The 26838-nt window shown below is 43.2% G+C and overlaps 1 long non-coding RNA gene across 1 annotated transcript; it reads left to right on the top strand.

Annotated features, from left to right (window-relative positions):
• The first annotated feature begins 4832 nt into the window (after positions 1–4832).
• Positions 4833–17420, top strand: LOC126998912 (uncharacterized). The gene is made up of 3 exons (XR_007753067.1): positions 4833–4847; positions 5096–5389; positions 17172–17420. It is a non-coding gene; the product is annotated as an uncharacterized LOC126998912 (long non-coding RNA).
• The last annotated feature ends 9418 nt before the right edge of the window (positions 17421–26838 follow it).

Genomic DNA, 26838 nt, shown 5'->3' with positions numbered 1-26838 from the left:
CTAGAAAGCTGACCAGGCAATGAGTGGTGGAGGAGTGCTTCATGTTGCCAAATTGTTGGATCTCTATGAGGTTACTAATATCATCATAAGCCCAGTTAAAAATAAAATCTTCACAAATGAGGCTGGGAATGGGCGTGCTGGCGATTGGCCTTAGGTCAATAAGGGACTGAGGGCTGGAAATTTTGGGGATGGGAGTGACATAGGACGTTTTCCAGTCACTTGGGCAAGTGTTTTGTTCAAGTGAAACATTTATTATGGAGCAAATGGGGGTGGCAAGTTCAGGGGCAAATTCCTTATAGATTTTGATTGGGAGGTCAGTGGGCGTGGTAACTCTGTGTGTCCTTAATTTCTTTAATTTATTGAAAACATCAACCTCCTGGACGGAGGGGGGTGGGGAGGGGGATGGTAGGTATGTGGGGAGGGCGGTGAGATCAAGTTTTGAGAGGCTTTGACAGATACCCGCGAAATGGGTATTTATCTCCTCGGCCGCTCGGTCAGGTGATAAATGTGAAGTGCAAGGGAAGGAGGGTGAGTGTTTGCCGAGTCCACAAAGATACCTGACCTTATGATACCAATGTCTGTTGTTGGCCTGTTTAAGATGGTGTATTTTATCTGGATAATAGTTTGCTCTGGCAGTTTTGATCTCCTTGATAACTCTGTTCCTGAGCTGTCTGTAGCGGGCAGGGTCTGTGTTGTGAGCCCTGTTTCTCTGCGAGATGAGCCTCTTGACGATGGGGTTAATCCAGGGGGCGTCAGATGGATGGACTAGGAATGCCTTGACGGGGAAGGTGTGGTAGGCGCTGGTAATAGTGTGCTGGTACTGCTCCCATTTCTGGTTGACGTCTGGCTCATTTGTCAGCTCAGTCCAGGGGTATTGAGTAATCCACTGCCCGAACCGTCTGATGGCCGAGTCGGTCAGGGGCCGGAATGATCTGGCGGAGGATGATTGAGGCAGAGAGGTGGTGTGAGCCGGTTCCCACAGGACTGACAGGTGGCCGCTGCGTCCCATGGGGGGGAGGGGCTGGGGGGGGGAGTACTGCTGGCTCAGGTCGGTCATGATGAGGTCGAGAGTAGCTTGTTGGTGGGTGGGGAAGTTAACGACCTGAGTGAGATTCAGGTGGTGCATTGTGTCGCTGACGTCTAGGCGGTTAAAATCCCCACAGATGACCAACTTGGCAGAGGGGAATCTCACTCGAAGCGCATCAGCTGTGACGATGATGTGGTCAACCAGCAGCTGTGCAGTGGGCGCGCGAGGGGGGCGATATGCTACACAGTAGATGATGGTGTGTGTGTGTGTTTGTGTGTGTGTGTGTGTGTGTGTGTGTGTGTTAACACAAGAAAGAGAACAGCACGGCGAGTAATGGAATTAGTGCCCTCCTCCACCCTTTTATCATTATTTTGCACTAATTTTATCTCTATCGGTTAATGTTTACTGCGAGCAGGTAACAGAAAGAAAGCAAAGTGCCTTGACGTTGGAGCTTGGGTAGTGTGTTAATAAGCCCCCTTCATACTGTGCCGACTCTGGGCCACGACAACCCACGACTCTATAGGGTACACGAGCTCTTGGGTGTTGATGTGAAGGAGTCGCGCATGCATTGAAAAAGATCTAGAAACGGTCGCCGGATGCTCAGCGTACGTTTGGAGGGTAGCGTGGGAACGTGAGTGTTAGGGCGAAAAAGTATTCCATGCTAAAAGTTTCCGGTTGAGATCTGAGGGAGGTCTGGGACAGTCGTCAAGACTGTCCGCGACAGTCTTGACTTGACCTGAGACAGTCGTGAAGACTGCCGGGCCCATTTTTTTCTTATAATTTTCACCGTTTCCTGTCGGCATAGTCGTCAGTGCCGACTACTTAAGAATAATGAGGGACTGTCGTGACGACAACCTTCGTCTAATGACCCCGTCGAAGGGGAGTCACCTTGTCGTGGTGATGGGGCTTGAAGCAAGGTCGGCGGCATCACCTACCGTGGTGGCTTGCCTACCTCGATAGGGGTCGATGTCCGCTGACCTCGTGGACCAAGTGTTCCCCCCCATCACCGGTAGAGAAGGCCTACTGGTGATGTTGCCTGCGCCCGCCCTTTCACCACCTAGGGCAGGGCTAATGTCTCCCCACGTGTTTGCCGTGCGTGGCGTCCCGTATACTCCCTGTGCCCTCTCATCTCGGAGTTGAGTTCACCGCGGGGCAGGGTGTAGTTCCCCTCGGTGGGCAACACGCTCCTTTGGTGGGAGGGTTGGGGTAAGACGGGTGGTTCAGTGTGACCCCGCTGAATTAATCGGCTGGTCATGCGTTGGCTACACTGTAAAAAATGAAGGGTATAAAAAGGCCATACCTCGGAAACTAAGGTATATTATCGAGTAAAATACCCTTTTCAGTCAAGAGGCAAGGTATTTAATTACAAATATATACCCTTCATTAGACTTAGCACAACATATACCACCATCACCATCATCACCATCACAACCACCACCACCACCACCAGTACCACATGTTGATGATGATAATGGTGGTGATAGTGGTGATGGTGATGGTGGTGGTGCTGGTGGTGGTGATCATGGTGATGGAGGTGGAGGTGATGGTTGTGGTGGTGATGGTGGAGGTGGTGGTGGTGGTGGTGATGGTGGAGATGGTAGTGGTGATGGTGGAGGTAGTGGTGATAGTAATGGTAATGATGGTGGTAATGGTGGTGATAATGGTTGTGGTGGTGGTGATGAAAGTGGTAATGGTGGTGATGATGATTATGGTGGTGTTGATGGTGGTGTTGATGATGATGGTGGTGATGATGATAGTGGTGATGGTGGTGGTGGTAGTGGTGGTGATGGTGGTGGAGGTGGTGGTGGTTGTGGGGGTGGTGGTGGTGTTTTTTTTTTTTTTTTTTTTTACGTTGCGGCCTATTGCGCCGGTGGGCTTCTTCCCGGTGGGGCCTGATGGTCGGCCCAAGTCTTCTTCGCAGTGGGACCTGATGGTCGGCCCAGCCCGGCCAGCCCAGCCCAGTGGTGGTGGAGGTGGTGATGGTGGTGGTTGTGGTGATGGTTGAGGTGGTGATGGTGGTGGTGGTGGTGGTGATGATGGTGATTGAGGTGGTGCAACTCTTAATTACGGTTTAAAAGCTTTGCGAGACTGTACAGGTCTACGCTTGCTGGTCTGAGCATGCACCGTTCACGAGAGACCAGTGTTTGTAAACAATTTTTGACGGTGGGGACGCCAAATAACACAACACCGGTTCGGGCATTTCTAGTATTACCGTCTATATGTACGTGTCAACGTGTGGTTTTAAGGTTTTGTAAGTTTCGGAGTTTCCTAAAATACAGATAATGAAAATTTGAATTCATCAATGTTGTTCTATCTGAAATATAAATATAGTATCGTTTTCGCCTATCGGACTTATCGCTAGCTAGTATCGGAATTGTGGATTTATATCGGGTATCGGTTATCGGTTATCGCCTATATTTGTGTCTCTAGTTAACGAATATCGGTTATCGCCGTTAAGGTTTTTCGTTATCAGTTATCGGTTATCGGGAATAAGGTTTTCTGTTATCGTGCCCAGCTATGAAATAATTGGTTCACGGATAGAGAAGGGTTGTTGTTGTTGTTAAAGATTTATCCCTAGTATTACTAGGGGAACGGGCCCTTGTCCGAAGACGGCCCGTTAAGAGGGTAAAAATGCTCCCTCTCTGCGCGGGGGAGCACGGGCTTAGCCTAATGGCGGCCCGTAGCAGGGTGCCAACAAACCGACTCTATCGGCGATCGAAATCTAGCCGACCGAGTCGGTCTGTCGACGAGGACTGGCGTGTCTCGATAGAGAAGGGTAAACATACTTAAAGGTCATTGACATGGACAAGACACTTAAAAGAGGTGATTGTGTGTATGTGCGTTTGTGTGGATGTTGTCTGTGTAGGTTGACATTTAAGTGTTGGTGTATATATGGAACAATGTGAAAAAGTGGACAACAAGAGGACATGGACGGACAGTCAGAGATAAACGAATACAAGAAAAGTTAACAATGTAAAGACGCGACAGGACAGGTAGGCAGACAAGTAGTGACGATGAACATATTCACAAATTGAGTCTACTTTGCAGCGCCCATTTTCTCAAGTGTCACTGAGGGGAAGGAGCCCGCAGTTAGAGCGGTGACTGCTACAAGGGCAGGTGACGGCAAGTCACCTTACACTACGCACTCTTGGTCACTTCCCTGCGTACACTTATATACTCCACCCAGCACTGAGCTCTGTCCCTCTGTGCACTTTGCCTCCACTGAATTTCCTTTCCTATATTTTCTTCCCCTGCTTGAGCGCCGCCATGCGTGTTTACCTCCGCGAGCTCATGTAAATCCCGTTCCGGAGTTATCCCCCGCCACACAATAAGCTAGGGGACCCGGGGCAATACCTAAATGAATGTTACCTCATGTAATAATCTGGATCAGTACTCTTGCCTGTAATATTTACCTCTGACAAAATGAGCACTGCAGAGTCGAGATGAAGCAGACGGCCGCCAGTTTTCCCTCCTCACACCTGCTATACACTTCCCCCGCTCTTCTGGATTCGCTGGAAATATATAAAATGACACAGCATCTCTCCCGTGTCAGTTAGAACATCCAACCGCACGTACAGCATACGTATCCCATGACGAACACACAGATCTCGAGCACTTGTTTAGCCGCCACCAAGGTTTGCTTTGATAAGTGACTACCACCACTGACTACCAAGATGGCCGTGCAGGCCTGCACTACCCCCGCACCCCCACTGATGACGTCAGCTGCAAAATCTCTATAGATAGTCTGAGTCCCGCAGCACAGTGTGCCAGATGTGTGACAGGGGTGTGGACGAGACTGTGCAGCATGTAGTGCTGGAATGTAAGAAGTATGACAGAGAAAGAACGAAGATGATGTAGGTGTTTCTGAGTGAGATGAGACGTGGAGTGAATGGGAGGAGTGGAAGGGAGTGGATGGTGCTGCTGCTGGGGCTGAGTGGAGAGACGAATGGACGAGTGATTGAGGCAGTGAAAGAGTTCTTGGAGAGCATGTGGCGTGCAAGATGTAGGGAATGATATCTTGCCCCGAGAAGAACATAGACTTTCCGCATGTTTTGTTTTCTTTCACAGGAGCTGCCGATACAAAGGCCTGGCTGGGGAGAAATCCTAATCCACCTGTGACATCAAGATCAAGCCCGGTGTGTTGTGCACGAGTTCAGCCACAGCAGACAGCACTTACAAGAGAAGTTCTTGGTTGAGCACGAAGAGCAGTCAGTCAAGTGTTTGCCATGATTCGCTTAGGAGCTCCCCGCATGGACCCGGCCGAGGAGAAGAAGCGGGCCCAGGAGGAGGAGAGGATGGCGAGGGTGATGCTCTACTCCAACATAGCCACCTTTCTCGCCACGGTGGGACTCATCCGGGCAGGTAAGGCTCTGCTACCTACTTCCCTCACCCAGAGTGGTTAAAGGTAAAGGCTAATGCAACACACGAGTTTTTTTTCTCCCTCACCCAGAGTGTATTTTTCCCTCACCCCGAGTGGTTGGAGGTAAAGGCTAATACTTACTTGCCGTAAACATCACTATTTTCGCCACTCGTCTATTCATCAGCTGTTTGAAAATTCGTAGCCTGCTTCCAAATCACATTTCAGACTGACTGTTACATCTAAGCGAAATGTTGATGTGTTATAGAGGTACACACAGGTAGGCTTACTGTTTAGTGTTTATCCACTGCAGAGAATGAATGATATTTTTCAGAGAGTGAAAATTAGCGAAATTAATTAGCGTACTTAAAATTTCGGCGGCGAAATTTTTGGTGCATAACATAATTTCACCACATACATAGAAATACCATGTAAGGCGAAATAAACACAGCTGGCTGAGTTGTCCATGTAGTTAAAACGTAGAGGTGTGTGAGGGTCATTAATTTCGCCAGCCTCAAGTGCTGGCATGTTTGGTGTCCTTGTGAGAGAGCAGTGTTACAAACGCTTGCCTGTGGAGGGGATTCACCTGTTTGTGGATGTACAGATGTACCATTATACACTTACTGAACGATGCCACATTCATTTCTTTTAATTAATCAATTCACTTTTTAATTAATTTAAGCAAGATGGCGCCACTATAAACACTCACCTGCGCCAGAACGGGCTGGGCCGACCATCAGGCCCCACCTGGAAGAAGCCTTGGGCCGACCATCAGGCCCCACCGGGAAGATGCCTACCGGCGCAATAGGCAACAATGTAAAAAAAAAAAAAAAAAAGTGTAGGGGAGTTTCATAGGAAAATATACTTTAAGTGAGTTTATTTAAGGGGACTCCGTGATGGCGCGGTATTTCAAAATGGTGGCTTACACTCGGGATTTAAATGATTTTAGAAACCACGGATTAGACTGAAATGTTGGTAGATATATGTAAGCAGGTTGTTAGATAATTAAGTAAGTTTTATATGTGTACAGTAAATAAGGTATGTTGAGGGAGAGATAGTACTGCCAGCAATTAGTGCTGCCGATTACATGCATCTTGGATCACAGGGATTCATTTATAGAAATTGTACAAAATTATCTCAACAAATTATCAATAGATTTGGAAATATACCATACAGAAACACATGAGACAAATGTAATGGTATCCTCTTAACTAAAAAAAAAATATGGTCATGCTAAATTTTATAACAAGAATAAAGAAGCATGAAATGATTGAAAATGAACAAAACATTTTGAGTAAACTTAAAGACATGATGATGCTCAATATCATAGGATTAAGGAATTCTCCTCACAGCTTGAATTGAAGTACAGCACTCTCAGATCTATAAAGTTCATCCTCACAACAAAGCAGGCAGATTAAAAAAAAAAAAATGAAAACTTAAAGAAGTTTTGATGGCAAACATAAATACAAACAAATCCTTTTCCTTGACATTTAGAAGAAAAAAACACCTCACAGGACACAATCATCACAAAAGTATTCATCTTTATAATTAAATCCCACAGGTAGGCACCGGAGACATGTCCAGTGGGGACATCTTTGGGTCTCACATCCAACCCATTTTGACTGTAAAACTTCCCTTTCATCATCCCAGTCCATGCCACATCCATTGAAGGTCTGGTCCTCCATCAGACCTACATTTTCTTCACCTGTTTCAGAAATCCCGGTTTGCTGCTTGTCTTTGGTGGATTTCAAATTTATAGCTGACCCTTTACCTTTACCCTTGCCCTTTCCCTTAGGAACATCAGTCTTTCGATGCTTCATTGCTTTAGCATTAATTTCTGCTTGCTGCCTCTCAATATCCTGCTGTACATCCTCAGCAGTCATGACTCGAGCTTTAGACTGTATTCTCAGTGGTCATTTACGACCCTGAGGTATTTCTTCTGCAGGAGGGAAGAGGATGTGAGAAGTTTCAGTAGATAGAATACCACAGGCAAATAGTGGGTTGTTGTTGGGATTTAGAGGACTTATGACCTGGGTAGGATTGTGTGTACTATTGGATTTTAATTCCTCATTTATAGTGATATGTACTGAGCTGGTAGAGGCACTGCCTTCAGAATCTGCTCGGCACAGAGCAATAAAGTCTGCTGATGAGCCAGGCTCTTCCTGAGGGATGTTATGAAGTGTCTGAATATCATCTGTATGTTTTCCTCAGTTTCTGTGGCAGCATCTACTGCAGAGCTAGTTGGTGGCTCAGCAAGGCCAATGTTAGTGTCTGGATACCACATTTACGAAAGCCAGCTTTGCTATTGGACATTGTCATACTGTCTTCAGATGGGTTTTTTTTATGATTCTTGCCATGTTTTTCTTTGCAATCCAAAAGTTAAATTTAATTGCTTTTCCAAAATTAACTAGCTTTCCCAACTTTGACTTGAAGCTCTTGTACACAGCTACATCAAGAGGCTGACAGATATGAGTAGTGTGTGGGGCAAGAGCAAATAGTGTAACATTATTTTTACAAGCCAGTTCAATAACCTGTGGGGAACAGTGAGAAATATGCCCATCTAACAAAAGCAAGACTGGCCGTTCAGCTGTGGGACGAGTATGAGGTAGGAATAGTTGCTGAAACCATGTGAAAAAGAGATCACAATCCATAAAGACAGATTCTTGCTTACCATAAAGCCAACCATCAGACCCATCCTTTGCATAGTTACCTCCTGGAAAATAATTTTTTAATATGAAGGGTAGTATGGTATGTCCAGCAGCTGACACACAGCAGTGAATACTTATGTGTTCTGATGAGGCAACATCCCTAGAGTGAGCATGCTTCATTCTTTTGGGAATAACTACCCTCTGTGTACATTTATTTAAATCACAATGCTTTCATCACAATTGTAGATATCTTGAGGTCTCTCTAAATATCCACCCTTATTTAGATGTTCCTTAAGAAGCTGAAAGTAGTCCCTGATAATGTCAACTGTAGAGTAGAGTGCCCTCCCTGTCCATCTTGTCAGGTCGTCTTAACTTGGTGGCATCGGGATATTTGTGCCTAAATGACCTCCACCATCCTTCACAAGGACCTGATGATCCAAACACTTTCCTTCCATTTATTCTATCTATACACCAAGCAAGCATCAGAATTTGATTAATAGTCAGAGGAAATCCCCTCCCAGCCATGCAGCCAATGTAGTTGCACCAGTCTCTCTCCTGTCCTGGTGTCAAAGCCCTTTTCCTCCCTGCCTTGCAATCATCACTAACTTTGCAATGTAACCTGTCAGTCAGTGTCTTCCTTGGTATGTTAAAAGTCCTGGCAGCCTCAGAAGGAGTAACTCGATCTTCCCTGCATGCTTTGAGGGCACGTTGCATGTCGTCTGGAGACCATTGGTAGTGTTTTTTGCCTACTCTTATTGGCCGAGATGGCCGAGATCTCGGGATTAGGCATGATTGTAAGCTAGAAGAGAAACATGATGAAAATTATTAATAGAAGGCATCATGACAACCTGAGTTGATAAGTAATATGGCGAAAAACATAAAATGCGTCATTAATTTCACCATTTATTTCGCCAGCGTCATCAATTTCGCCAATTTCTTACATATAGCATCATTTATTGCGCCATTTCAACAAATTCAGATAAACAAAATTTGGCAAACAATATCATGATCAAAGACAGATGACACGTACCCTCACTCCTCGGCTGCCAGACAGGCACTGAATCATAATGCAAAGACGCCGTGTTACATGAAAAAAATGTCATCGCCTGAACATACTCATGGTAGTGCGGGTGCGTCGCCTGACTGTGCAGAAAACAACAGCTGATGCCGCGTGCCTTATTTTTTTTTTTTTATGTGCATTTCATTGACAGTACAGCATTTTGTTGTATATTTTTTAATTCCTGAGATATTCATTATGTGATAACACATTTGTATTGTGTGCTTTTAACTTATATCAGAATGCTTGCCAAGAAAACTGTAGCCACCAACTCTCAAAATCGGGCGAAATTAGGGATGTTTACGGTAGTTTACTTACTTAGTTTACTTAGTTGTTTCTAGAGGTCTTGTGCCTCACAGTCGTGGTGGTCCACCGCTGTTTTGGAAGTTGCTGGCGTCTTGCTTCTTCAGCCGCACTTGGTCCAGTATGGAATTTGAGGCTGCTCTGCAGACTGCTGTATAGCCTGGCACTGGTGGTTCATTGGGCACTGCCCTAAGGAACCTGTCCAGTGCAGCTTTGAACCTGTCCATTGAGCAGCCTGTGATTTCCCATACCTCTTTTGGTAGTGCGTTGAAGATTTTTGGACCGTCGTGGGCTAGGCTGGCCGCCAGCTGTGTTCTAATTTTCCCCGTTGCTCTTGTCGGCAGGGCGTATCTTGAACACATTCGTCCAGCTCTTTCGGAGATGCGAGCTGTCAGCATTCCCGGTGTGGGGTCAGGGACAGTACCCTCCAGGATTTTCCATGTGTAAATGGCCCGGTATCTGTCCCTCCTCCTTTGCTGGGAGAGCAACCCTAGCTTGGGAAGCCAGTGGCAGTAGTTCAGCTCCTTCATGCCACTAATCTGCCTGGTGTACGATCTCTGTACTGCTTCCAATAGCTGGATGTCTCCATTCTTGTGGGGAGACCACAGCTGGCTGCAGTAGTCCAGGATGGGCTGCACCATGGACTTCCAGAGTGTGAGCATGACTAGTGGTTCTCTGGAGCTGAACGTTCTGAGGACCCAGCCTGCCATGGCCTTGGCCTTCTTCACTGTGGTTGTGATGTGATGCGTGAAGGTGGTGTCACTGCTGAGGCGCACTCCAAGGCATTTGACGTGTGACTGCGGGACAATTTCGTGTCCTCCCTCTGTGTACAGTTTGGTTGCATTTTTGATGTTCTGGTTTGGGCCACACCTCAGTAGCTCTAATTTTTCTTGGTTGAAATTCATGTTGTTTTGTGTGGCCCATATGTACACGTTATTAAGGTCTTGTCGTAGGCTGTTCACGTCCTCTGGAGTGCTGATGCTCTGGCTGATGTTGGTGTCATCAGCAAAGGAGGAGATAACAGCTCTGTCTAGGGTGGTGGTTATGTCTCCCAGGTGTACTAGGAAGAGGAGAGGGCCCAACACTGACCCTTGCGGCACTCCACTTTTCACCACACATGCCTCTGACTTTTGGCCATCTACGGATACTGACTGCTTTCTGTGTGTGAGGAAGTCTTGCAGCCAGACTCCCAGCTTGCCTGTTATGCCTAGCTTCCGGAGTTTATGTAGCAGTATGCCGTGATCTACTTTGTCGAAAGCTTTGGCAAAGTCGAGGAAGACGACATCTGCGTTTTGTCCTGTGGCTAGATTGTTCAGGAACCTATCGTAGTGGGTTAGCAGCTTGGATAGGCATGATCTTCCTTTCCTAAAGCCATGTTGACTCTTACTTAGCAGATTGTTTGCTTCCAGGTATTCTTTGATCTTGTTCCTCACACATTTCTCCTGGATTTTGATAATATGAGAGGTGAGGGCAACCGGCCTATAGTTCTTTGGAAGGCTTTTATTGCCTCCCTTGTATATAGGGCATATGAAGGAGTGTTTGAATAGCGCTGGCATTTTTCCTGTATCGAACAAGCACTGCCACAGCTTCCGTATGGGATGTGCCATTGTTTCAATACACTCACGGAGCAGGATAGCTGGCACTCCGTCGGGTCCAGCTGCAGAGTTTGCACGTAGTTCCCTTGTGGCCTTCTTTATGTCCCCGGTGGTTATTACCACTTCTGGCAGTAGTGTGTGGGCTGGGTTCTCGGCAAAGAATGTGGTGGGGTCATGGACGATGGCAGTGGGTTGTGGTGTACTGAATACCCTATTGTATTGGTGCATTAACAGCTGACACATTTCTGAGGGGTCATTTGTTAGTTTGCCTTTTTGTGTTTCGAGTGGCCCAATTTTGGATTTTGTTGTGGAGAATTTTTTGCAGTAGCTGTAGAAATACTTGGGGTTTTCTTTGATGTTGTTTACTGCCTTGTTTTCTTCTTCTATTTGCTGTTTTTCATGTGAGGCCTTGATTTCTCGTTCCACCTGTGTTAATCTATTGATGAGGGCAGACTTTCGGTGTGGGTTGTTGGCCGTTTGTAGCTGTCTAATCAGGGACGCTCTTTTCTTCATTAGAATCCTCCTGTCTCTTGGGATTTTGTTTTGGGAGGCTGTTTTATACCTTTTTGGTGGCACATACTTTTGGCAGACTTCTGTTATTGTTTTAAGGAGTTCCTGGAGCATATGGTTGGGGTCCTCTGATACCAAAGTAGCATCCCAATCCACTTCACTGAGTGCAAGCCTTATGTGTTCCCAGTTTACCTTGCTGCTGTGGAAATTCAGGGCAGCAAGTGGCTGGGAATGTGTTGGTGATCTTGCCTGTGGGGTTGCATCCCCTAAATAGTCTGTACTGAAGGTAAGAAGCCTGTGGTCAGAGATGATAGTTTCTTCCACTGTATAGTTTCTTACTGCTTCTTGGTTGTTGGTGAACAGCAGATCCAATATATTCTCCTTCCTGGTGGGCCTGGTTACTAGTTGTGTAAGAAAGGCCTGGTCTGCTGTTGCCATGAGGCGTCTAGCCTGTTCCCTGTCTGCTAGTGTGCCACCGGAGAGCCTGCCTTCTGGCCACTGGATAATGGGGAGGTTGAAGTCCCCACAGAGCATAATGTTTGGCATTGGCGTTGGGAGATTTTCCAGTAATTTGTTTACCTTATTTATCACCTCATCAAATTTTTCCAAGGTGCACTGTGGTGGCCTGTAGCAGTTTAGTATAACCAGGTTGTATTTATTTATTTTGATGCCGATTAGTTCAACTTCTCCATTGGAGTGAGATATTAGGGTTTTTGTGGTGGGAGAGAGGTCATTCCTCACATATATAATTGCCCCCCCCATGGCTTCTTTGCACTCTGTCTACCCTGTATATGTAGTAGTTGTTGATGCTTATTTCGGCGTCTTTCACGTCAGTCTTCAGGTGTGTTTCAGTTAGGGCAATAAACATGGGAGCCTCACCAATGGTGTGTTCTCTTATAATCAAGATTTTGGTCTTATTCGACTTTGGGTAGAGGCCCTGTATATTGCCTATGATGAACTTTTCTAATAGCTGACCACACAAGTTTTTTTTTCCCTCACCCAGAGTTTTTTATCCCTCACCCTAAGTGGTTAAAGGTAAAGGCTAATGCAACACACGAGTTTTTTTTTCCCTCACCCTTTTTTTTCAAGGGCTGACTTAGACATGATCAAACAAGACCTAACTGCCTTCAGCACTGACTTTTTTGCGACAGACCCACACACAAGACCTTCCACCAACTGCAACAACCTGAAACACAAAATACACGCCTCAATGAACAGACACATACCACAAAAAACTATTTCAAGTAGATACACACTTCCCTGGTTTTCCAGGGATCTACGCAGACAACATCGCAAGAAATAAAGACTCTACAGACGCGCGCAGACATACAACACAACAGATAATTGGACCACCTACAAAAACCACCAAAAGACATTTGCCAAAAACATAAAAGTAGCGGAACGCAAACACATAGCAACTTATATATATATATATATATATATATATATATATATATATATATATATATATATATATATATATATATATATATATATATATATATATATATATATATATATATATAATGTACCAAAGTTATGTTTTCAGTTACTCTGAGTTACAGCATTTGAATAGAGATTTGAGTTTACCAACTGACGTTTTCATCCTGGTGTTAGTAAAATTACTGTGCATAATAAAAATAATAAAACCACATATAATTAAGACCACAATACCTGATGAAACTAAAAAAAGATTCACAAAAAACACTGGTTTTATTGATGTTTTTTTGGTTTAAACCAGGGGTGTCAAACTCATGGCCCACGGGATAGTCATAAATGGCCTGCATTATCACGGTAACTTCAATCTTGTCAATGTGTTTTCTATCCTTGTTGGCCACCATGACGGCACTTCAGAGTATGAATTGGCCCTTGAAGGGTTTTGAGTTTGACACCCCTGGTTTAAACTGCCAACACTGCTGTACATAATTAAAATCTTACATATAGTTAAAAATACAGATGAAGGAAGATCGTTCCAGAGATTACCAGTGTGAGGGATGAAAGAGTGAAGATGCTGGTTAACTCGTGCATAAGGGATTTGGTAATGTTGTTTAATACTTTCCAGGGCCAAGTTTCCATTCTGCTATGACTTTCCTCCAAACCTTTTTCATTAGTGCATATACAGAAACATCAAGTGGCTGAAGAAGATGAGTACTATTAGGTGGAAGAAGGATAAATTTGATGTTGTGCTGCTCACAGAGCTCAATGATTTCTGCAGACAGATGAGATGCAAGATTGTCTCCTATCATTGCTCCTGGTGAACTATTGTCCAGCTTAGCAAAGTAGGGCACCACAACCTTCACAAACCATTCACCAAAACAGTGACTGTCAAGCCACCCAGATTTGGTTCTGTTATACCTGGCATGTATTGGTCCACCTTGCACCCAAGTATTCATTAAATGCTCTGCTCTGTAAACCACATAGGGATCAAGTAATACCCCATAATTACTTCCTGCAAACATCACTGAAACACTTGTTTTTGACATATTCATGACTCTTTCTGCATGCTTAATACCATTCCTGTAGAGAAGCATGGTACCCTTTGGGTCATCACAGAAATTTGTCTCATCAGAATTGACTACATTTTCTGGAGGTAAATTATTCAGACCACACCGCTCTAAAATATCATAAAACTTAGTCACTGCTTCAGCACTTACAGCTGCCCTTTTTCGGCTGATGTTTTGATACGTGCATTTAATTAATTAACAAGAGTCAGACTTACTCTTCACCTGGTAAATTGTCCTTAATTGAGCAACTGTGCAGCCTGCCTTTTCCAGAAATGATTTTACAAAGAGTCGTAATTCCATATCATAAAAGGCATAGCCATAATCCCCTAAAATGGCCACATGCTGAGCTATACACAGCTCCTCCCCCAGCAGCAAAGCAGTAGGTCGCCCACCAGTTGACCATATTCCACCTCTTACACCAGTTACATGACAGCAGAGGGTTCGGCGAGGAATTTTCAGGGCTGTTGCCACTTTATTTATTGATCCACCAGATTTGACACGGTCAATAGCACACTTTAAATCACCTTCACTGTAGTCTTTAGTTCTTTGCTTGCCCCCCGCAGGTTTGTAGTGGCACACCATGATGAACTCTGTTAAAGAAAAAAAATTACGTATTGAGCCTGGCGCACTTGCCGCAGAGGATCTGTGCCTCTCCCTAATTAATTTATTACTTTAGTATTGTACATAATGGACCTCATCATATTTGTAGTTCACAACCAAATTTTTGTTTAAATCTGATAATATTTTCTTGCTCATCTAACCAGTTGTAATTCCTATGTCAGAAAAAAAGCGAATTTCATGAAAGTGATAATTAAACATAACAAGTGTTAATAGCACAAAAACTGTGCTAGATTGGCATCGCATGACCCTCCAATACACCCCCAACAATTTATATTATGCAACTAGGGGTCTAAAATGGAAAATGCTGAAATATAAAGATGGTGCCACTATAAACACTTGTCTGCACCATAACGGGCTGGGGCCGACCATCAAGCCCTACTAAGAAGGCCTATTGGCGCCACAGGCCAAGATATGAAAAAAAAAAAAAATGACTGTTTTTAATGCCATGTTGTAGGGTTCATCAGAACTAACAAATATTATTATACAATGTCATGTCTACAGTGCATGGGTAAGCCAGGAAAACAACTTGAAGAGAACAACAAGAACACTAAGAAGATGGACAATCTGTTGATCGGTGTCTGTGACGCCGATAAAAACATACCTGATAAGTGTAGGATGTCGAAATCAACACTGAAGATAGTCCATAATATTGCCTAACTGGTATGAGTGATCTGCAGGAAAATATATATTCCTTAACCCTCAAAGCGCGGGTGTCGACAATAGTCGACAGCTGGTGCCTGGGCTCAAACCGCGAGTGTCGACAATAGTCGACAAGGCATTTTTTGACTTAGCGTGCCGTCAAATTTATTTTGTTTATGCTGAAGTAGGGTAAGTGCAGTGGAACCTTGGTTTTTGTGATTAATCCGTTCGAAAAAAATCTGACGAAAACCGAATGTACGAAAACTGAAGCAATATTTCCCACAAGAAATAATGTAAATCCAATTAATCCATTCTAGACAACCCCCCCAAAAAATAACAAAAAATACATTTTATTGAGAATAGCTATAGTTTTACATACAGAAAACAATGAGAAAAAATATAAATAACTAATGAAATGGATAAATGAACATTTAACATCACTTTTACCTTTATTTAAGACTCTTGTTGGCGTATGGAAGATGGCGATGAGTGGAAAGGGAGGAGGAGGGATTATTGTTTGGAAGGGGAGATTAGCCACTGGTACGCCACTTTCATACTTTGCTATGAGTTTTCTTTAATTCTATTGAGTTTCTCCCTGTTTTTTTTTTTTTTTTTTTTTTTTTTTTCAAAGGGCTGTTGGCACTTGGAACTTTCCTTAGCCCCATGGTTGCTTATTTAACAGTCAGACTCAATAAACAAGCACAAAAAATAATGGCTGACACTCACTCAACGAGAAACAAAGGCAGACTGACGGCCGCCACCGCACCGTGAAACATTCCTTTATGGTAACACTGCGATCTAGAGCTTTCGGTTAACGTTACTAATTTAAGTACAAGCCACGTATTTTCACCAGACTGTGTTATTTTCAGCAAAGCAGCCTGATCATTCTATAATCTTTAAAATAACTGGGCTACATGAGGTCACATTTGTTGATTTCAATGCTGTCTTTTGTCACATGGCCCTCCTCTTGTACACAAGAATAATAGCCGACCAAGAATAGCTTTTTGCACCCTGTATGTAAGCGTTTGTAGATAAAATCCTTAATAATAGGCCAAAAGCATGCGAAATATACTACAGTGGGTTGGCAGCTTAAAGCTCGCCTGTGAACATGTAAGCATCCTCTGTCATTTGTACGCAAGAAATATGAGTAACTTCCCTTAATAAACCTTCCTGCCCAGCATAGGAGATGATTATTGATCTAGTACTCACCTCATGTACGAAATATGGATGAGAAAACAGTCGAGTCCACAGTTCAGCTGACGACATTGTTAGAACACGGTGTTGCCACTTCCTCTGTGTAAAAAGCGTATAGATTGAGTAATTGAATATTTCGCAGTTTTACTTCCACTTACAAATAAACAAACTGAAATTCACGGAATTTACTCCAATGGGAGACGAGCATATATATAGGTAGAATGCAACTTAACAACAGTTACAAGAACAGTTACAACAATTGCAACAGTAGAGCAGTTGATTAAGTAGATAAGATTTCTGCCTTTTATCAACCCCAAGCTCATGGCAGGAGGGTAGTTGTCATAGTGGCTGCAAGATTTCAGGTGTTTTCCCGTGCTTCCTGCCCTGTTTTGGCAGCTTGGGGATACCTTATAGGCAAGTTCTGCGTGAAATGCTATGGAGAGGTGGCAACACTGACCTTCACTGCATGGTTGAACTTGCTTGAGCTAGGAGGATGGGGTGTGTGGTGCATGAAGGTTTTAGCAGTACCAATAGATTGACTTCAGGGAGCTTTGCTCTGATCGGGAGGGTATTTGATGGTGATGATGAGTTCAACTCATGATCAGGCTGGAGCAAATTGTGCACACACACACACACACCTATACATAATACCTATAATGTCAGATGCCTAAAGAAGTATGTTTGATTTTAATGCTTGATACTTTTATTCCTTTCAGCACCGTACGTTGTCGAACGCTTCATCTGAACGTGGAACCTCAAAATGAGATGGAATTTCTTCCTGAAGAAATGGAGACATTATTACTCAGAAGGAAGAACTTTATCTGGCCCTCAAAGGGTTACCTTTGTAAACATAATAATGAAAAGCTATTGTATTCATTGCAAAAATGACATTGCAAGTTAACATCTGAAACTGCATGAAACTGTGTTCCATTGTGTAGTATTTGAGAATAAATGTGTTGATTTTATTTGAAAGAAAATTATTTCATTTGCTTAATTATTTTAATACTTCTGTGTGCCAAGAAAATACAAATTTGATTCTTTGAAGAGGCTGCTGACCAAAGTCAGGGCATTCATACTCTTGTGTTACAGAGGAAGTCTGTGGGAGAATATTTTCTACTCACCTTTCTCGTGGAGCAGCATCAGTGTCATTAGTATTTAGAGTTGTAGGAATTCTTATTGTGGTATTTGTCATTAAATGCTCCATGATCAAATTTCCAAATGTTATTGATATCTGCACCATCTATGATGTTGAAGTGGAATTTCTGTTGTGAAAGATCTTTCTCTAAACCTTACCTCATTCTCATTTGGCAAACAGGTGTGTAACTACTGGCCACAATCCCTCTCTGGTTCCTCCTCTCTCTGCCAAAAGCCCATTTGTGTTTGCTGAAATGTTACCTTTTTTTATGCTTCTGACCTTGTGAATTTTTCTTCCTCCAGTTATCTTTTATTGTTAGTTTTAGTTTAAAGTTGGCTGTTGTTTTCATCTTTACAGCAATGTAACTTGTTTTCATGAAACTAACTTTGAGCCTTTAGTCACCAATCATGTTGCTACCTTTATCATTTACTAAATACATTATACTGTATATAGTTAAAGTACTTTGATTCGGTCACCAATAGTTTGACATGTCCAGTTTGGTTTATGGCAGTCAGTGCTAGAATGGATACAACAGTGAACAAAATGCCTGCTCCATGTCATGACTTTGGAGTAGGTTAGGTAGGTGCCATCACACTCATACCAAATTTAATCAAGACCAAGTGTTTCATCCATCATTGTATCTATTTTAGCACAGACCATTTTTTGATCTGGCGAGATAATTTGGCACCTGTTGAGGCTTTATTTTTTCCCCAGTTAATGGATGAATGAACTCATGGGAACAAGGGATTCCTGCTTGCTCCACCCATGCATAGTTTAGGGCTGGGGAATTACCTTTCATTTTAGTACCCCAAGTATTGGAATATGACGACGATGGAATCAAGAGTATCAAAACCAGTCCTGACGGGAGGCACGGGTGTGTGTGTCATGGTGAAGGCAGCCCTACAGTATCGATATTTACTGGCAGTCTCAGGATGACTGTCTTGGTGGTGTTAGTGTGTTGTTAATGGCCTTTTGATTTGTTAACAATGTAAATAGTGTAGGAAAAGTCTAATGAAGGTTCAAGGAAGCATGCTGGGGAATTATTCACAAGAGGGTAGCCTACTAATTTTGAGACACTGACCACATATTTATTTCTGGGCAAGTGGGTGGGTGTGCCATGTCGTTTTTTTTGCTCTTTTAACATTTTTACATCATTATATCAAGTTTCTTCCTCTTTTCCGGAAGTCATTCGTCACTGCACTGCATTCAAGGACCAAAAAAGAATCCATAAAGTAAGTATTAACTTTGCAAGAGGAGGCTACCCTATCGTTAATATTATCTGTATGGTGCTCTGATGATATACAAGTGAAGCCATTAGTAGGTGAATGGGAAGGAAGGAAGGAGGGGAGGGAAGGATGGCAGATGGAATAAAAGTGGGAGGGAGGGTGGTAGGGCAGGAGAGGAGGGTTGGAAAGAGGGAAGAAGTTTTAGTGCGGGAGCATTTTACCACAGTACATGATACTACAATAAGGAAAGTATGTCATAATCGAAAGTCTTCAAACCAATAGATTATCATCAAATCACTGCATACAGCCGAATGAAATTGACTAAAAAGTAGCAGTGCTTCTGTGTAATGAAACATGTGTCACTCTTGCCCTCTAAAGGTGATGAGACATGAGTGTCAGATTGGATTATTTTGTAGCACTTGAGACAAAACTTGAGCAATGCCTCTTATGCACAGTAATGTGCAATTGGCAGATAAGGTGTTTGAGACTGATTAGTCTCTCAGAACATTTTATATAATGATCACAATTAAAAGTTAGTTTTGTTAAGTGGACGTGGACTCGCCAGGAATACGAAAGTAACAGCTGTGCACACATCAAAGGTACGTCGTTTATTATTTTCTACTTACTACAGACACAATACTATATTAGGGTACTAGGATAAGCCCTAGTCGTGAAGTACACAGTTTTAATAACCGTTTATGGTTTTAAAGAGAATGTATCATGATATTCTTAATATGAAACATCATTCCTGCATTTCTGGTACTGGTAACCCCTCCCTCCTATTGCCCATACCAACCTTCCTCCCCCGGTCCCCCTTCCTCTTTATTTTCTGTCTTTCCCATCTTGTCTCATTTGCCTTTCATCCAGCCCACACCAAACCAAAGATGGCATGATTTCTTTGAACTTTGCATTCAGCTCACACCATAACATACGAAAAGCATATGGAAAAATTTTTAGTCAGAAAAATAGCTATATTCTTTCACGTTTGAAAATGTTACAAAACTCGTGCTCCATCTTTCATACCAAAGAGAGGGAGTGCTTGTCACACGCAAGTCTAAATGGGTTGAACATTTGCATTGCCAGCTGAATTATTCACGTTATCCACCTGTCAGATGTGTTTCATTATCACCCACATCCTCTATTTCCTTCCAAGTTCCATTTGTATCAACTTTTAAAAGATTGATAAAAGAGGTCAGAGTGGTACTCGGCTGACATCTACTTAGCAGCTAGTGAAAAGATAACATTTCTCTCGCCTTCTACATCAAACTGGTTCATTTGCATTGCATGGGGGAATGGCAGTGACAGGGAAATGTTTGCCCATACTCAACTCTCACTCAAAACAGGCTAGGGCAAGAATTATTGACTACAAGGATAGCTCCTTGGAGGAAGAATAGATGGAGTGGCCCTCAGCGGGCGCCGCTCTTCACTGTGAGGTGAAGCATAGGGGGTAGGGGTGGGCGGAGCTTAGCCGGTGAGCAAGTCCACCCAAACATTAGGGATGGGCATGTACCGTTAATTTGAGTACCGGTAGTACCGGTACCGAAAACTCAGGTACCGGTACCCGAAGGAGTATTTTTTTATCTTAATGACTTCTGATGAAATTCCCAAATAAATTTCCTGTAAAGAAAACACACACTCTCTCTCTCTCTCTCTCTCTCTCTCTCTCTCTCTCTCTCTCTCTCTCTCTCTCTCTCTCTGAATGAAGTGAATATTTATTTTTTCGATAAAAAAATAGCATGTATATAGTTATTATGGATGTACTCGATCATAGTCTAATAACAATAACAATATTTATTAGCAACCTAAAAAAGAAAAAGAATCGGACATCAAGAATTATCCAGTAACTCCAATAAATAAATCAGATAATAAAATAATGGAAACGGGAGCTGTGATGGAAACGAAGAGCAGGACATAATGGTGGGAACTTGGGGAGACGGTCAGCAAGGCAGTGACTCAGTGTCTCCACACAGGGCCCATACCGCGTGATAACACATGGAGGCGGGCGAGCGCCGAGCGTCACTAAGATCCAAACGGTACCGGTACTAGCGGCAATGCTCAGTGCCGAGTGATCATGAGGCTTCCCGGCACCCGAGTGATCATGAGGCTTCGCGGCACCAGGTACCGGTACCGGGTGCCGCGAAGAATCGATACCAAACATTGGCTTTCTCGCTCCCAGATCGCCGGAGTAAATGAGCTTGTCTGCCTTATTTCTTCCACATATCGTATGTTTATAGTTATTCAACTGCTGCAGCATATGCACTAAGGATGTATGTACAGGTTTTCATAGAAAAAACACCAGTATTTCCTTGTCTTTATTCCGTAGAAGCTGAGATGAAATGTTCCACACCCGCCTTAAACCCTCACATTTCCTCTGTATAGTATTCATTATATATTGACCATGGCCCCACTTTTAATGTAGAAGGATGTACTGCCTTATATGTAGAGCGTCTCAGATGTGATCAAAACTCACTACGAGAAAACAGAAGGAAGTATTGGGGCAGGAAGGAGAAATTCTTATCCATGCGAAAATAATTAATAGTCTATATTTGACTTGACGTCAACCAACCGTGTTAGTGTTACACAATCATGCATGTCATTGCTATGGATATATTAACCAGTAAATGGAGAAAATGCAATTACTGAGTGGGGTTGGTGGGAGAGAAATGGCTGTGGACTGGTGATGTCTTGAATACCAGAGATGAAAAAAAAGACTTGAAAGAGTGGAATAAATAATAGAAGATAACTCCTGTGAGAGAGAGAGAGAGAGAGAGAGAGAGAGAGAGAGAGAGAGAGAGAGAGAGAGAGATTTACATAAGAAATCAGGCCACACAGACCCCATGGTCCAGACTATAGGTGGTCTGTTCTTAAACCTAAGTGATTCTACATTAATCAGATAGCTCCAAAACGTTGCATTTCAACTCTAGTTAATATTAAGTTCAAGGAAGGGACGGTCGAGCTTGTTTTTAAAAGGAGTCAATCGTGTTACACTGAACCACTGAAGGTGGGAGCTTGTTCCATTCTCGCACTACAACGTTGGCGAAGAAAAAATTGATGCAGTCTGAATTTACTTGTCTACATTTTGAGTTTTATGCCATTGTTCCTCGTTCGCAAGGTGTCATCGATCATAAACAATTTTGATCTGTCTACATTCGTGAAACCATTAAGTATTTTAAAACGGAGGCGACGTTTCTCAAGAGAGAACATGTTAAGGGTGGAAAGCCTTTCTTCGTAGGATTTGTTGCGCAAGGAAGGGATCATTTTTGTTGCCCGACGCTGAACACTTTCTAATATAGCAATGTATTTTGTATGGTGGGAAGACCAAAACTGTACCGCATATTCCAAGTGGGGTCTGACTAAACTATTGTAGAGCGGAAGTATTATATCTTTATTCTTGAATAAAAGTTCTCTCTCTCTCTCTCTCTCTCTCTCTCTCTCTCTCTCTCTCTCTCTCTCTCTCTCTCTCTCTCTTATAGCCCGTCACTAAACACAACCAACCATATCAGTATCACAAATCACTCCTCCTCCTCCTCCTCCTGTGGTTGGGGGGTGTAAGAATTCTACCACACTATTCCCTGCGTGTCGTAAAAGGTGACTAAAAGGGACGTCTTTCTTTCTCTCCGGATTATTACCTTTTTTCTCTCCTTCCTATGGGTAGTCTATCCAAGGGTTGTCACCCTCCCCTACACTTTGAGGACACATCCCTTTCTTTCCTTCCTTTCTACAGGTATTCTACCCAGCCTCTAGTCTCAGTCTTCCTCCGATGTTTCTCTCACTATCCCGGGAGGTTCTAGTCACTTCAGTCTTCGCGGCGGTGTTCTTTTTTCCTGCGGAGTCCTCGGAGCACACCTGGTGACAGGTGCCTTGGGCCAGTTGGATGACCTGTCCATGAAAAGCCGTACTGCAAGGCTTTGGGTTGACTGCTTCATTAAGCCTATGTTGAGTGTCTTGAAGTTTGTGAGAGCCGAAAGAGAGGCAGATTGGCCACTGCATGTCCTAACTGTAAAGGAAATGATACCTCTATTCTTTGCAGCAGGGCACCATAATTATGGACGCTATGGTCTTTTCTATGCTCGGAGTATAGAGGCGATGCCAGAGAAACTGGAAGAACAATTTCTCAAAGGACAGCACACTATGCATCACAAACCTGGGATCTTCAATGGAATATGGTCTGACATGGCCATAGAAACAACCTATATGCGCTATGGTCATGGCCACAGTGGTATCATCGGCCTTACCATGAAACCAGAAGCCCTCAAGACATGGACCATGAGTATCCATGCTATCAACACAGTCATGTCAGGCATAAACACCATTGATGAGGTTGGAGATGAATCTCAGAGTCACCACAAAGAGGAATCAAAGGAAGGATGCGGACAGATACCAGAGACAGAAAAGCTCTGCGGAAAAACTCAGTATGGTCATTGATCCTCTAGACCCAGAACAACACCTGAAGGATGGCTTGGTGAACATAGTGACTGGGAATGTTGTCAGTGATCCAAAGGTCAATGTTGACCAGGCCATTGCCATTGCTGTAGCTGAAATGAATGCCTTTGAAGCTGGCTGGCCAGCTTCATTCCATGGTACTATTCAGAAGAAGGTTCAAACAATGGCCAAAGCAGACAAGCACTGTAAACCTCAACAGAAGATTGTTGATACAGAAACATTGTATGCAAGAGCAATGGCATTACAAGGAAGATCAGATGACTTTGATATCAAATCCATGATGAAGTATGAACTGTCCTCACATCCACCGTCAATGTTTTCTGGTGATGGCCAGATGCGGGAATGCACGTCAAAGGCCAATCTCAAGAATGCCATCAAAGTTGAAGCCCATATTCAGCTTCGCAACATGACCACTGAAGCAAGATTCCTGGATGGGTGTGCTGTGTTGTGGGTTGTTACCTGGCCATCGTCTGGCACAGTGCAAGACTTCCTGGACAACTTCCGCAGACACCTGGATGATCAAGCGTCTAGATCAGATGTTTATCTCATATTTGACAGGTAAGTGGTATTATTTTTTTCTTATCTAAGTTTCTATACATGTTCGAAATGTAATGAAATAAAAAAAAAATCTTTGATGCACACACGCACACACACACACACAAAAAAAAAAAATAATAATAAAATAAAATAAAATAAAATTCTTTCCTTCAGATACATTGAAAACAGCAGGAAGGAGTCCCTTCGAAAGACCAGGGATTTAGGGGCAAGTAGGGTGTATCACCTTACTCCGACCACCAAGATTCCACCACAGAAAGTCATCCTGACGGTAACCCAGAACAAGGCAGCCCTGATAGACCTGCTTTATGAAGATCTGATTAACCACAAGGAGGAGTTCCAGAAACATCGCCTTGTCATCACTGGAAGCCATCCTACACCAGTTGAGCTGTACAAAGGGCTGGCAATACAGAGACGGGATCTAGAAACAAGACATGAAGAGGCTGACACCATCATTCCCCAGCAGTTGGCAATTGTGAGACCACAGTCAGCCATAGTTGTAGCTGATGACACAGATGTGTTTGTGCTGCTGTGTCACTTCTGTCATCTGGGGAAGCTCAGTCTTCAGGTTTGGATGGTGTCACCAATCAAAGGGAGGTCTGTGATTGATATCAATGCAACTGTGGCCAAAAATGATGACATTATGGAAGACCTCCTTGCAATGCATGGCATATCAGGGTGTGACACAGTAGCACCATACTACGGAATTGGAAAAGGGGTTCCTCTAAGAGTTCTAAGAAGCAAAAAACATCCTCTAAGTGCTTTGGGAGACCTCAAAATCACTCTAAGAAAAGTGATCAAAGAATGTACAGGTTTCATTCTTGCATGCTACGGAGAGGGAAATGCTGATTCAGCAAGTGATGCCAGATACAAATTATGGATGAAGAAAGTGAGCAAGAACATTGCACGTTCTCCAAAGCTGAAGTCTCTGCCCCCAACAGATGAAGCTCTTGCTCAGAATGTGGCTCGTGCTCACATCCAGGTAGCAGTTTGGAGGAACTCCCTGGAAGCAAACCCACCAGAACTTGACCCCTTGTTGCATGGGTGGTATAATGTAGATAACGGAATTCTGGCTGCAGTGATGCTACCTCCCAACACAGAACTGGCTCCAAAATCTCTACTCAAGAGTATCAAATGTGAATGCAAGGGAGAGAAACCATGCAATACACGCAGATGCAGCTGCAACAGTTCTGTAATGACTTGTGGAACATTTTGCAACTGTCAAAGAGTTGGTGATTGCTGGAATTACCACACCAGAATAAGTGACACTCTTCTGGGAAATCACTCTGATGAGGACGATGATGATAGTGACTGATATTGATTGTTTAATTGTGTCTTTGTTCACATCTTATTGTAACTATTGGAAGAATAGGTATTTCAAAAGCTTTTAAGGTATAACATTGAAACTAGTTTGTGAACACTGTTTAGTGAAGATAGTGATTGTACTGATGTGGTGACCATGTTTTGTCGTCATTCTGAACTGTACATTTGATTAAGAGATTTTGAAAATTTAGTTGTTTCCTAACATTTTAGGTGTGGTAGCATTAAAATTCACAGATAATGATTTATTCATAGATATATTTTGGTCTCACTGCTGTGCCCATATCACTGCATGTTACACAAGTCATGGTCAACGTCTTCTCTAAAAGTGGAAAATATGTATCAGTATGCATTATATCTTGCAAAATATTACATTTTTTTTCTTTTTAATGTTATAATTGGGTTTGCCATGCCCCAAAACCCCTGTTTTGACATATTACACGACTTTCTTGCATAATTAGAGGGCCTTCTAGCCTTTTTTCTGTGGTCGGCGGCCATATTTGCCGCCATCTTGGATTTTTCAGTTTCCCCAAAGCTGAGAGTTTCACACCCACCCTAGGATGTTAACTCAGACCCCATAGAAGAATAATCCGCAGAGAAAAAAACTTTATCAGAGATTGTGAGGTTAGGTCCTAATTCCTGGTTTGGCAGACAGACTACATGTCTCCACGCACCCTTCGCCTTTCAAGAGAATGCAAGTTTAACTGTTTGAGTCTTTCATCGTATGGCAAGTTTCTCAACCCCTGAATCATCTTAGTCATCCTCCTCTGCACCGATTCTAACATTTTGATATCCATTCTATAGTAAGGTGACCAGAACTGAACCGCATAGTCAAGATGAGGTCTAACTAATGCTAATTATAGTTTGAGGAAGACTTCGGCGCTTCTGTTGCTTACGCTCCTTGAAATAAATCCCATTACCCTATTTGCTCGATTTTTAGCTTGAATGCATTGTGCCCTTGGACGGAGATCAGATCTCACTAAGACCCCTAAATGTCTCTCGCACCCAGACCTGCTTATGAGAGTGTCATTTAAGCAATAGTTATGAGAGGGGTTGTTTCTCTCAGAATACTGCACTTCCCTACATTGAACTCCATCTGTCATTTATCCGCCCAGTCATACAATCTGTTTAGTTCATCCTGGAGAATACTAGCGTCCTGATCCGACTCAATTACTCTACCGATCTTGGTGTCATCTGCAAACTTACTGACATCACTACTAATTCCTGTATCTAAGTCATTGATATAAATAATAAACAAAAGTGGACCTAATACCGAACCTTGTGGGTTGCTAAGCCACGCCTTGACCCAGTTCAAAACTTTACCCTCTACTCTGAACCTGTAATTTAAGCAACAGTCGTTGGTGAGGAACTTTGTCAAACGCTTTACTAAAATCAAGATAGATTACATCATAATTTTCATCTCTGTCTACCGCCTCAAATACTTTATTGTAGAAGGACAAGAGATTGGTGAGGCATGACCTACCTTTAGTGAACCCATGCTGCGAGTCGTGAATTAAGCTATGTTTCTCTAGATGCTCCCGAATGTTCCTGGCTATTATGGACTCCAGCATCTTGCCTATAACCGATAGGTTATAGGCAGTAGGTTGATGGGTCAATAGGTGATAGGTTGAAGCAGCTGACCTGTCTCCCTTTTTGAAAATCGGCGTCACATTAGCTACTTTCCATAGGCTGGGCACATAACCA

Source organism: Eriocheir sinensis, chromosome 2 (genome assembly GCF_024679095.1).
Source record: "Eriocheir sinensis breed Jianghai 21 chromosome 2, ASM2467909v1, whole genome shotgun sequence".
NCBI lineage: Eukaryota > Metazoa > Arthropoda > Malacostraca > Decapoda > Varunidae > Eriocheir > Eriocheir sinensis.
Note: the sequence above shows the minus strand (reverse complement) of the source record. Positions and strands in the feature narration are given on the sequence as shown.